This window comes from Drosophila tropicalis, unplaced genomic scaffold (assembly GCF_018151085.1).
Source record: "Drosophila tropicalis isolate 14030-0801.00 unplaced genomic scaffold, ASM1815108v1 contig_694, whole genome shotgun sequence".
NCBI lineage: Eukaryota > Metazoa > Arthropoda > Insecta > Diptera > Drosophilidae > Drosophila > Drosophila tropicalis.
This window is the reverse complement of record NW_027173176.1, coordinates 3,869,992-3,883,592: the sequence shown is the minus strand read 5'-3', so window position 1 is coordinate 3,883,592 and position 13,601 is coordinate 3,869,992. Positions and strand designations below refer to the sequence as shown.

General features: G+C 40.8%; 1 protein-coding gene and 1 long non-coding RNA gene across 2 annotated transcripts in view; both read right to left on the bottom strand.

The window, feature by feature from the left end:
* LOC137579186 (cytoplasmic polyadenylation element-binding protein) overlaps window positions 1-13,601 on the bottom strand; it is a 352,744-nt gene that overhangs the window by 97,093 nt on the left and 242,050 nt on the right. The gene's annotated exons all lie outside the window — the stretch shown is intronic.
* LOC137579386 (uncharacterized) overlaps window positions 10,521-13,601 on the bottom strand; it is a 30,767-nt gene continuing 27,686 nt past the window's right edge. The window contains exon 3 of the long non-coding RNA XR_011032808.1: window positions 10,521-10,978. This is a non-coding gene — a long non-coding RNA (uncharacterized lncRNA). The remainder of the gene's footprint in view (window positions 10,979-13,601) is intronic.

The window sequence follows — 13,601 nt, the reverse complement described above, 5'->3', positions numbered from 1 at the left end:
GGATAAAGTTTTAGCTGCAACCCAACACAGTGACCTAAATTTTGCATTAGCACAAAGTTTTGTTTGTGTTGTGTTTGGCAAGGGCTGTTACTAGGACGGGTAGGAGGGGAGAAGGAGCTGGAATAGCAGCTGCTGCTGGCTTACTACACAGTGCACTTCTCGTGCGGTTTAGTTGAAGTTTATTAAGAGAGACTTGGCTAAAAATGTGTGAAAATCTGCCGTTGGGTAAAGGGGAACCCCCAAAAAGCAAAATGATCCATACACAACTCGATAAAGAAAGAGAGAAGGAGAGCGACCTCTTAAACCCCAGCTCTAGTAGTGTCGTTAGCCTCAAAATTATAACAATTCAAAAACAATTCAATAATGGAATCGTTTAGCGATTCGAAAATTCTCATTTCCCCTCAATTTATAGATTTAATTTTGGTGTAAGCTTTTTTGCCTCTTTGCCTTGTTTCAGAAATGCTGCAATAATTAGCGTTTTGGTATTAAAAATCACCAACAATTGCATTTAATGAGCTTTCTTTTTTGGTCCTTCTCCTCTATCAATCAACTTACTTCGTTTAACTTGCACTTTCAATCAATTGCTCCAATCCACCGCAGACATACACGAAATTTAAAAGCCACATAACCAGCAACATCGCAACTCTAATCAGCGTTAGGTGTGATAATGCGGCGGCAGCAGCAAATTCGTTTAGACTTGGTGTTCTCCTCTCTCGACCAGGTTGCGTGGGGTCGGAGTCCTTGGTCAGTTTGTCAATTCACATTACATCTGTTGGCCGCATCCAGCCATTCATCCATCCATCCATCCAGCTAGCTAGCTAGCTAACCATTCATCTATCGTTCTTGCATCGTCTGTTGAATTTTTGCATGGTTGTTTGCTCAACAAAATATCCCAAAGCATTTCTCGTATGGGGACTTTCTACTCCACCTGCATGTGTCTGTTGGTTGTGCTTCATATTTCTGCGGTCGTTCTCATTTACGGAACGGAAGGGTCAATCTATTGACAAGGACGTGGTATGTTATGGTAGGGGATTGGATTTTGTATAGCGAAAAGTTCGTAAGCTTTATATTTACTTAATTGTATTTAATTGATTCAGAAAACGTTTATTTATATTCAGTCTAAGTGTTTGTAAGCCCCTCTTGCAATTACTATTTGAGTAACACACCCATGTGCCCGAGTGGATATGTCTTCTATGTGTATTGGTTGAGTTCTGGCTAGCTTTTTGCACTTGCTATTTGCCGTACTTGTCCTCTTCTCTCCAAGTTTGGCTTCTCATGGGTGTGTGAGTGTGTGTTCGTATGTAAAGACAATTTGATAATCGCAAAATGCAGCATAGTTTGAGTTAATGAAGCTTGTGTGTGCCATCCCCACCTTCCTCCACACCGCCGTCTGTCGTCTCGTTTACACATACAAACATAAGCATTTCCCTATTTTTAAGGTGGTACCTGCTGATGTTGTCCAGGTGCTGGTCCTGGGCCCTGGGTACTGGAACTGTTTTGTAGACTGACTGTTTGTTGTTGCTGTGTTGTTTGTTGGAAAACAAGCAGAGCGTTTTGCTTGCCAATTAGTAATTTGCTTGCCAGGAAACAGCTCTTTGCGTCCTGTCCCTGACAACCTGCCGAGCAGAATTTCTGATAGAGATGCACAGATGGTGGAAGAGGAGGAGGACGCGTCGGAGTGAAAGAAAAAAAGTTAAACAACTTGCCATAGTTGGCTTAATGATAGTTTTACTTTAATCAAAGTATACAGCAAAAGAAGCCAAAAGGTAAAGCTAGATGCTCTTAAGAACATAAGCGAAAGAATTTCTGATTTATCTTTTCACAGTTTCCAGCAGCGATAGAAAATTCTTCTGCCCCTTTTTTTCTTGGGCCCCCCCCTCAACACACGTCTTTGACATGGTTCATTTTCATTTCATTTATTTGTCAATTTATTTAAATTAATTTTTCTGTCCAGCACAAATAGTATTACACAATGCATTTCCGTCATGCTGTGAACTCATTTTATCTTTTATCGACAACAAGAAATGCCAAAGACGCCTTGCAACATTGCAATTTGAATGAAAATCACAGCAGGCGGACGACGACGACGACCAGTGAACAGAACAGATGAAGAAATGGAGAGAAAGGTGTAAGGCAAAGGGAATAAAGAAGGGAAAGGCAATGGAAGGCAAAAGACACCCAAGAGTATAAATCTGGGGGAATCGTGCGAAATTTCGCTTCCGTTTTCGATGTCCTGTCGTAGAAATCACACGCAGTTCTCGACACGTGACGTCGAACAGACAATCCGGCGGCCATTTTGCGTTTTGTCGTTCGTAGACATCGCCGCCCCGTTGTCGATGATGCCGCCATCATTATTAATATGGCTGGTTTTCGTCCTACTCTTCCCTCCATCGGTAAATATCCAACAGAGTGTAGGAACTCGACAGAGTTGCTCCTGTTGCAAGAGCCATACTAACTTCCGCTGAGTGGCATTCGTGCTGTGATTTCTCTTTTCTCTTCGCTTCTGTTCTTTCGTTTTGTTTTTTTTTTTTTTTTGTGTTTCCAGTTGGTCTGGTTGTTGTTGCTGTTCATTTTGTGTTTTTTTACCAATGGCTCTGACAATTTTGATTGTTGGTCCTGCTGTTGCTGCTCCTGGGTCCAGGTGTGGCCGTCAACTGGCAATCAACTTTCATTTAGCAGCATCATTTGTCACGCTTGTTTATTGCCCAGTTACGTGTTGGTCAGACTTAATGGCTGTTATTGTCGTCATTGTCGCTGTCCTTCTCGTTCGTCTGGGACATGAGCCAAATGGAGACAAGCCCGAAAATATTGCTACAGGTCCCCTGAAACACAGACTGAACGATTGAACTTGTATTGATTTGCAAAATAAACCATTAAACGTCGATAAAGATGCACATCTTTTCCACTTGGGAATTCATTAAATTGGCTAGAGTAAAAAAAAGCTACCAATACGAATACAAATAAGCAAACCGATATATTTTGAATATTCAAATTTGGACAGCAAAACTAAAAAATCGAAAGATTAGGTTTCAATTGACGAATCTAGGATATCGAAAGCAAGCAAAGAAGTGATTGCATCGATCTTTTGAGATTTCCAAGATTTATGGAGAAATACTTTCGTAAAAGCCAAATATATCCTCAGGTCAGACTCAGCTTCTCCATTCAGTCATTGTTGCTGCATCCAACAATCTGCCAAAAAATGAATCAAACTCATAACTAAAACATAATCTCATAATTATGCCGCTTCACGGTTAGATATTGTTTTACTAACCTCGAAACGAACGCCTGGCGCTGCCGGGCGCGTTGATTATGAATATTTCAGTGGCATGATAATGGTAATCAGCATCATCGTCTGCATCGTCATCATTATCGTGATGATGATGATGATGTCGATTTGTGTAGTGGAGCGGCTAGTGCGCGCGAGCAATAAATTTATATGCCTCTTGGATTCCGTTTTTGCCCAGGGCCATATGAAAATTTACATTTTGGCAATTTCCAGCTGTCAAATGTTGCCGCTCTCCCATCCCATTGCAACAACTCCTACATGACTGCTTGTTCCTTTTGCAACACTACTCAGAGTATGGTTGCATTTTGGCCGGCTGGCCAGCGCCTATCGTCCAAAATGGGTAAATCTTCGATGGCGTAAATTCCGTTAGGTTGTAGCCACCACGTTCATTCGTTTGCTCGTTCGTTCGTGCCGTTGCCGTTGCCGGGCAAATGCAATTTCCTAATTTCTCACTGGGGAAATGCCGGCTAAGAACCCTTTAGTCAAGGGTTCATGCAGACTGACCAACCGACCCAGCGGCCCAGCTAACCAACACTACACAAAGTTCTCGACTGATTGGCCGACCGGCCGGCCACTGCTGCTGCTGCTGCATCTATCTATTTTGCAAGCGGAGGGTCAAACATGGTGGATTCAAGTGCGACGGGTTTTACTTCCAAATTAATGACCCGGCGCCGCAGACGATGAGAAAAAAAAAGGAATATACGAGGGCCAAAAACGAGAAATAACCGCAGACAAAGGCGCATAAATGCATAAAGTGAAGTCAGAAAATTGCAGCAATTGGATAGGTCTAAGCCAAGCCGAAACCGAAACCGTCGCCATCGCCATCGCCGTCGCCGTCTCGCACTGCCCTTTAGCTTATGCAAAGCAAATTGGTTTATGCATGAGGCAGACATGAGAGGATATGTAAGGAAATTCACACTAAAAACGACTCCATTTTCCTTCCCCTTTCTCTTTTTTCGTGTTTTCACTGATATGATGGAAACACCGGCGGGAAATGGCCGAGGTGGGTGGGTGCGTGGTCTGAATGTTTGCTTGATTGGATGGTAAGAGATCCCCAAAACCCTCGAGTATGCTGCCGCTGCCGCTTGCAAAGCTGCTGCTGATGGAAGTTAAGTAAATTGTTGGCTCAGCCCTTGATTAGCTTAGACCAGGTCAGAAATCGGAGTTGGGGAGATTAGAGATTGTAGATTGCCTCCAAGGAGTGCGAGTGCGAGTGCGAGTGGGAGTGGGAGTGTGGGCCAAAAACCCAACTCGTAATGCATTTTGAAAACCACACGAGCGGAATTTATATGCATCCGTTGGGTTATACTTTGTGGTAGAAGGAGGTTCCACGCGGGAGAAGTGGGCTCGAGGGTGGTTGGGTGGCAAAGCGAGGCGTTGCATTAAAATTTCTATATCTATATCCATCTGCATATGCATATACATACACATTTGCTTTATGCTGATTTTTAAAGCTAAGTGCAACAGGATTTCCACTTTATGTAAGTGGACTACCGGACAGACACTGCTCCAGCCCCCTAAGGGGATGTGGCCGAGTATAGAGGAGAGAAGCGTATATGTCAGAAGCGTGTGGCAGCAGATTAAAATGTATAAATTGAACAAACTATACACATAAAAGGAAAGAGTTTTCTTTTCAGAAATTGGGCGAGAAGGAGAAAAAATAAAGTCAAATTCTGGCTACTTTGTTTGAAATTCATCATCATTATTTACTCTATAATGTAATTCTGTTGAATAAATATTCAAACAGAGAGAAAAAACAAGTCCTAGCTAACACAAACCGTGTTGACGCTTATAGATCCTTATAAGGTTGACTTTTTCCTATTGACAACAAAAATTGCAATAATTTGTTTTGTAGAGCAGAGAAATCGGCCTAGCAAATAGGCCAGCAAACGGATCAGAAATTAATCTAAGATTCTTGTGGAATGATTTGAATGATCTTGGTTTTATTTGAATGATCTTCTCTTTCAATAAAAGAGTATTCAAGTACTTCTAGTGATAGTCTTGAAAATTATTGAAATATTTTGTGGTTCTTTATATTTTTATTTCTGGAACATTCTGTCAAAGGTTTTGAGACTACAGAAAGCTTCAGCTGCGCTAATCAAAGTTAAGGGTAGCTCACCGTTCCTCAGATGTTTACACTTTCAAGTTACATAAAATTATTTTAAATTCTATATTTTGGCCTCTTTCATCTTTAAATCCCATTTGCTGTTTCGTTGCGTTTTGTTGTGCTTTTTTTTTCTGGAACGTTTTAAAAATGCTTATTAAAATTTCATAGTCAGTTGACATTCCCTCATGATTGGGGATAATGACAACCCTGTTCCATGTACAAACACTGATACAACGAGAGGGAGAGGGAGATGGAAAGCGAGGAAGAGACTCCACCACATGGCGACTTTCACTTTCGCTCCATCATCTGTTTGCCCATTGGACAAAATCAATAAACGAAGGCTTAGCAGCTAAATTGGATTTTGTGCAATATATAGTAAAACAAAAAGCAAAAAAAAAAAGGGGAGAAATAGAAAGAGTTGGAGTTCAAGTTGGATTATACTTCGCCCATGCCTGTACCCAGGCCAGGCACAACAAGTAAGCAGATAATACATATGTATAACAAAAAAAGGAATGAAGAGGGCTGGGGTGTAGAGGGGGCTAGCTAGAGAGACCTAACCCGCCATTTAGGGAATTAAGATCTGAACGACAAAACCAACCAGCCAGCCAGTAGCATCGATAATCATGATGAGGTCGAAGGATGAGTATGAGCAGACAAAAACATAAACGAAAACGAAAGAGCAAACGCATCATCATCAGTTTTAACTGCAGGAAGGATGGCAAAACAACAACAACAACAACAACAGAAAAATGCGAAACAAAAAAATCACTAAAGGAAAATACGGACGGCCGTTGTAAAGTGTGAGAGGGGACGGGATGGCTGTTTGGTTGGTTGGTCCGTATGACTTTTCAAATGAATGACAGCAATTAACGCAGTCAATGATGGCAACGTGGCCCATTGTTTGCTTTCTGCCTCTGCGTTTTGGATTTGGCCATTAAAAGCCGCCGCTGCCGTCGACGACGACGTAGCCATGACCATCATCCATGGTTATGACACATAAAAAGCAACTGGCCTTAGCGAGCCCAGTGGCCACTGCCACCACCGCACACGGGGTTAGAGCCTACTACACTCTAGAATGAAAACAATGCTGATGCTTTTATCAGCTGTCTGTTGATTCGTCGTTTATGCCCATGTCCCGGACTGGCGGCCAGCCTCGACCGAAAAGCTAAAAACCAAACAAAAATGGCCGCAGCAGACGACGACTCGACTCCAAGACCGGAGACCACTAAATCTGTTATTTATATGACATCAGCGGGTTATCATTGAGAACCGAATGCATGCAACATAGCCAGAAGATACATAGAGAAAAGGGAAGAGAAAAAGTGTGTGTGTGTGTGTGTGTATGTGTGTGTAGGGGGGAAAGGAATGCGTTAGCTGAGAGCAAACTTCTATTTTAAAAGATTTTATGACTAGGATTGGTCGATGAAAGAAATGGTTACTCCTATATCCTTTTGGCAGGGGACTTTAACGGCTTGCTTTAAAGAATCCAACGAAATTTCATAGAATACAAATTTCTGGTCTATTTTACTTTAAAGTGACTAGAAAATTCTTTCTCATGATGATGACCTATTGGGTATTAAACAAAACATTGAACAAAGAGTTGTGTGTTGCATAAAATTGGTTACACGCTGAAATGATAGCAAGTTCGCTTTCCCTTTAATGATCAGTTAGTTACACTTATTAGGCAATTGAAAATGTGATTTGAAAGAGGACACTCTTCTCTCGATATATTTTGTTGGTGTTTAAACAATTGGTTGATGGGTTTTTAATGCTAGCCAGGTACGACATCATTTTGCAAACTCATTTTCGCACGCTTCAGTGTCGCCTTTTGCATTATCCTCATCATCGTTTTCCGTACGTGGCTGTATATTGGCTGCCGCTGCTGCTACTTCTGCTGACTCTGTACTTCTGTCACCACTGACGTCAATATGTTTGCCCTGTCACAAAACCGAACGGCAACTGCATTTTTGCCCCACCCCCCCCAACACCTCCAGCAGTAGTAGTAGTAACCCTTTCGACACTCACCACTCTATATAAACCCGAATGGTTGGCATCTGTTGACCCAAACGCGTAACCAATTTTGGCCAAACGCCTGCAACATCCAGCGGCCATATATGTATGTATGTATGCCCCAAACCGATGGTGCTTACTGATGATGGTGATGGTGATGGCGATGGTGCTGTTCTCGTACTTTTGCTGCACTTCATCATTACCCAGTCGTTATCGCTTTTTTGAATTTAAATAATGGTCGTTCCTACGTTTTGGCCGAGGCAAGGCGGAGCAGAGCAAAAAGAGGCCAAACTGATTTGAAATTTGAGCCCAACACGTGCGTATATAGTCGAAATGTCCCAACCGCCACTTGGACTGATTGTTAATGAGATGATGCTGTTGGTGTTGCACATATGTGTGAGCCTCTCTCTCACTGCATGTGTCTGTGTGTGAGTGTGTGTGTGTGTGTGTGCGGGAGCAGTTGGATTCGATGAACTCGGCAAGTGAAAAAGTGGGAAACGAAAAACTGAACCGAGAACCGCACTCGAAACGCTCTGGGGGTTTTCATCGCACATCCGATGCGCGTTTGTGTGTGTGTGTGTGTGTGTGTGTGTGTGTGTGTGTGTCATGGCGGTCGCATGCATAATTTTGGAGGCTCGTTCGTCTCGCTAAAGCTCCCTCTCACACACATGCTGGCAATGGCAGCAGCCACGAAAATGCTCATTAAAATACGTGAAAATGTTGTAGGCGAAAAATGTTGTCGGTTTGCCTTTGAAATGTCATTTTCGAATGCCGCAGGTTGCACAACAACAACAATAAAATAACCAAAGCGAGAGAGACTCTGACTATGGCACAATGAAAGTGAGTGAGATGGCAAGAATCGTTTAATAAAAATTTACATTGTTTGAGGCTGTTAAAAGAGTTTTTTATTTCTCTCTCTCTCTCTCTCTCTCTCTCTCTCTCACTCACTCTAGCGCTTCTTTACTTTTTGTTTTGTTCTTTTTGGCTCAGTTGAGCCCCATTGATTTGGACAATTTTTGACATTTGTGTACGTGTGTACGTGTGGACGAATGTGTTTATGTGTGTGCGCTGTTTGCCTGGTTTTTGGCCATAAAACAATTTTGTTAAATTTTGTTAAATTGTTTTATTGGTTTTCGTTTTTGGCATTCTGTTTATTGGTTTACTTGCTATTATATTTTGACTTTTAAATTTTTTTTAAGTTTATACGTTTCATAAAAAATATTCTGGAATTTTTTAAGCGAAATGGGTCGCCATTTTTGCGTTTCTTTAGACTTTTGTGTTAAATTGGCTTTTTTATGTTAAATTAAAGTTAAATTTGTTTACCAGTTTTAGAATTTTGCAGTTTTCTAGCAATCCTTTTGGGAAATGTCAATAATAATCCTAGATCAGATATATTAATCCTATTGATAGCTAATAAAATTCAAAATATTGCCATTTCAGCCTGTGTGTATGCAACATTTTTTTTGTTTACTATGTATAATGAAATGCAGCGGAAAACAACTACACCAACAACAGCAACGAAAATAAAAAGCTCAAGTTTATAGCAATTGGTGCTCAAGATGCCAAACCCGCTCAGATCCCCTCATCACCCTTACCCTTCATGCAATTTCATCCTGATTCCCTTTGCCTTCCTCTCTAATGCCAATGCCACTGCCAAACACATCCATCCCTTCGATTCGCTGTGGACACTCAAAGCTGTTAGTGAAGTGGACCAAGCCAAAAAAAAAGGGAAAAAAATCGGAAAAAAAATAAAAAGGAAAGGAGAGAAAGCCACGCCAACGTCCCAATCAAGTTCGTCAGGCAGCCGCACATAAAATGGCCAGAAATGAAAGAGCTGCGGTTTTTCCTTTTCCTATGGTTTTTTGTTTTTGTTGTTTTGGGTTTTTAGAAAGGGGAAGAGGCAGCAGCAATACTCTCCATCATCTGCAATGGCAATAAAACTGGGCTCTGAGCAATGCAACGCATATAAAATATTTGACGCAGCAGGCAAACAGAAAAAAAGGGTAGGGAAAAAAGTAAAGGAAAAGTGCCAAAAGCGCCAAAAAAATTGGGCATGGCCTTCCGCCTGATAGCTGAAAATTATTTGCCTCGAATATCACATAAAATTGAAGCATATATTCTGGGGCATAAACGTTCCTGTTTCTGGCTTTTCAGTACGCTTTTTGGTTAATTGTGCAAGGATTCCTTTTGCTGTTTGCTTTGCTGAGTTTGCATTTTCAGTCAGAGTCCCTCCCAATTTTTGGTTTTTTAAATAATTGTTTCAGGATTTCATGTGGATTTACTGTTGCATACTTTACTGCCAAATAGTATCAATATGAATGTTAAAAACAAGCCGTAGTAGGTAAAAATGGAGAAATCACAAATTTTATTTGAAATTGTAAATTACATTTGGTGACCCCGACGCAACGTCATGCACATCTGGGGCTATATTTTTGGCACTCAATCTCTTTGAATTCTTGGATAAAAACAAACGAGCTCACACTATATGGAGTGCACTTTATCAACATCTTTCTGCAGTTTTCAACTTTCCCCACAGAGCCAAACAAAAAAGGGAGAAAAAAACTGAAACTTGCACCAATTGTCAGGATTCAGATTCGTTGGCTGGTTAGTTTCATGCCTTGGCCAAATAAACTGTTAAAAATGCTGAGTACGCGAAATGTGTGCAAGAAAAAAAAACCAAAAAAAAGGAACGAAGACTGCAACAACTGACGCCAAAAACAATAAATGCCACTGAGCACACTACACAACAACAAAGAGAGGGATAAAAAAAAAAAAATAGAAAACAACACAAGAGCCAAATGGCCAGAAGACACAGAATGAGACAGACAGAGTAACAACAAAAAAAAATCGCAAGTAGCCCGACTGGCAACAAAACAAAACATACCAAAAACAAAAAAAAAAAAAAAAAAAGAAAGAAAATCAAAAAAAAAAAAAAAAAAAAAAAGAAAAATCGACAAGAAAAGAAAACAATGTTTATGCAATGGCAAAGAAGTAGATAGAGAAGAGAACTCGTGTAGTGGCACACACATGTGGCAAAAGCGCACTCGAAAATCGACGAAAATCCTTTTTGCATGCTGTTTCAGAAGTGGCCGTCATCTCCTCCTTCTCCTCCTCCCCATCTGACTGCCCTCTCTCCGTCACACATCTGGCATTGCCTCTTGCAAAATCCAAATAGTGGCACTTTCTGCTGATGCCAGCAACCCAACCAAGGCACACCACTTCATCCCACCGCATCGCACTACACACTTCATCCATTCACCCAAGTTTCTCCTCACTTAGGATTCGCGTTGACTCTCCTCGACTCCACCTTCCGCATTTCCGCTCTTCCTGTTTTATTTCTTTTATATCTGTAGATATTTTTGCAACACTTCATAAACCATAAAAACAACACCAGAAGCAGAAAGGAAAATTTAATTTGAAGCTCATAATTTTTGGTTTAACGCGCTTCCTCCCTCTCGCAGTGGTAAACAGCTGCAGCAGAATGTTTTCTATATTAAATTTTGATCTAGGACTTACATTTGGCACCAGGGAACCTCTGCCTTTCTCTTTCTCCCCCTTTTGGCAATGAAACTTACCTGCAAAATAATACAGAAAGAGACAGAAAAGTTAGTTTAGTTTATCCCATTTAGAAAATTAAAGAAAAGAAAAACAAACATTTTTTTCCTCTATTATTTAAGGATTTCAAGAAATGGTGACCGCGATGACTTGGCTATGAGGTGAAGGAAAAACAACATAGAAGAGGAAATTTTTGTCACTATAAGTTATAAAGTGATACTATTTCTAGGTGTTAAAGTAAATTTTGGTATGATTATAATATGGAAATTAAGTACAAACTTGTTTTTTTTTAATCCATTTGCTTTCTCGTTGTAGCTTAAACCAATTGTGACTCAACAAAAATTTATCTGGCCATACAAATGGGGGACATAAAACTAAATGCTTTCACATTTTCTATTGAACTGTATGAGAATTTCTGGAATAACAGCCTGTTTTCAATTGCCAGATGGTTTTAACTATTTATTGGTCACCCAGATCTATAAAAAAAAAAAACAACTGATTTAAAAACTATAAAAACCCAAGTTCAATTGGTAGTCATTTGCATAACGCGAAGCCATGCCTCAGAAGTCTCTGCTAGTTTTTATGAGCATTTTTTTGCTTTACATAATTATAGTTAGTGGTAATACAGAAGTATTGAAACCTGTGCTCGTTCGCAATATACCGCTTAAGAGGCCGCCCACCAAACGTTTCGATACTGGATACGAGGCCCAGGAATATGAGGTGCCATCGATGGTGGCTTTAGATTTTTCTACACGCGATACAACTTGGTTTTGTGCTGGTGTAGTTGTAGGCCATCGCTGGATACTAACGGTTGCCTCATGCACTAAGCCGGCGAGTCGTGTGAAAATCAGTTACGGTGTCATTATGCGGAACTTACCGGCCTTGGAGATGTATGTGTCGAATAAATGTTTCTTTAACCATCCGGATTATAGTCGAAATTTTGAGAATGATATCGCTTTGATACAAACGCCATTTGTGAAGTTTTCTTTGCTTGTTAATGTAATAGCATTGCCCAAGGTGAAGGCCAGTGATCCATTGAGATTTCCAGATGCCTATTCAGCTGGCTGGGGACAACATAAAATCACCGAGGAGAACTCTCAGGAATTACATATTTCTCTGATGGAAGTCATTACAAATGTGGAATGCATCAATCTGGGTTATGGCAAAACATTGCATCCCAAAATGATTTGCGCCATACTGCCAAGTGCGGAGAGCTCTTGCCGCTTGGACTCGGGCAGTCCACTGATAATGCAGAGTCAAAGGACAATCATTGGCCTGGCATCGTTTGCCAGTCACAAGGGGTGTAGGATACATTTACCAGTGGTTTTTACACGAGTCACTGAATATGTCGATTGGATTGAGAGTGTGATTAATAAAAATGATATGGTAATCAGTTGATAATACACACATACGCACACACACAAACACACACAGACACATTGAATACGCAAAATCAAAGTTTGTTTTGTTCGCAAAAAAAAAAAGGAAGAAGAAAACTTTTCTTATGTAGCTCAGATGGCTCTCTCTTTTATTTTGATTTTGTTATGCAGTTGGCAAATGTCATCACCGTCTGGTAAGTTGACTGGTTGTCTGAATGCCTGCCTGTCTGTCGGACTGACTGAATGACTAGCTGACATCACCGAAAGAAATCATGACGCATATGATAATGACAATGATTGCAACCCAACTCTCTTCGAATTGGTGACAACTGCTCAGCTCAGCTTTTAGTTGGGTTTGGCTACGTTTTCAGTTTTGGTGGGGCCAGCCAAGCGAGAAACATGTGTGTGCCGAGCCTGACGACTACTGTTGTTCTGTGTGTGTGTATTTTTGTGTGTATGCAAGCCCAATACGAGGGTTAATCAAAAAGTTGTCAACTATATAGAAATTTCGGGTAAAGGAGAAATCTTAATCTTATTGCATCGCTTCTTCTTTTTCTATCTTTGGTTAGAGTTAATGATTATAGCCATTATTTGAAATGAATTTTTGTGTTATTGTTACTTGCACTTTTCGCTGATCACCTGGGAAACTTGATAACAAGAAATATTTAAAATATCATTGCCTACTTTTTGGGGCAATCAGTAAAATAAGGCCTATAAAGTATAGAACAGAGTCGAGATATACAGAATGAAGGATATTGGATATGGATTCGATTGCTTTGAAGCGAAACAAGTCCAATTTGATAAAAGATGTAATTCAGGATATGCCCTCGCATATTTGAATGACTATTGCAGATGGACACAAAACGAACGAACAAACGAAACGAACGAAAGAAGTTCCAGACAAGGATGTTACTTTTTACCAGCCACCGCCATGCCACACCTCCGTTTCCGTCCATCCATCCAACATGACTATCCCTGACAGTTGTACAAGAAATACAAATTTGCAAAATAAGCAGCAGCAGGAGCAGAAGCGGCAACCACGCGGAGGTTGGGCAGTAGCAGCAGCACCATTGTGAGATAAATGACGACATGCTAAGGGAAGTGTCAACTGATTGCGCTGAGCTAGGCAGGCGTAAAAAAATACACGACAACATAGGATGAATCCTCTGCACGTGACGTATACGCCTCATGGTGCGTTTTTTTTTTCCTTTCTCGCTCTCTTCATCTTTTTATCGGGCGTGCGGAGAGGGTGTCAAAGGTCGTT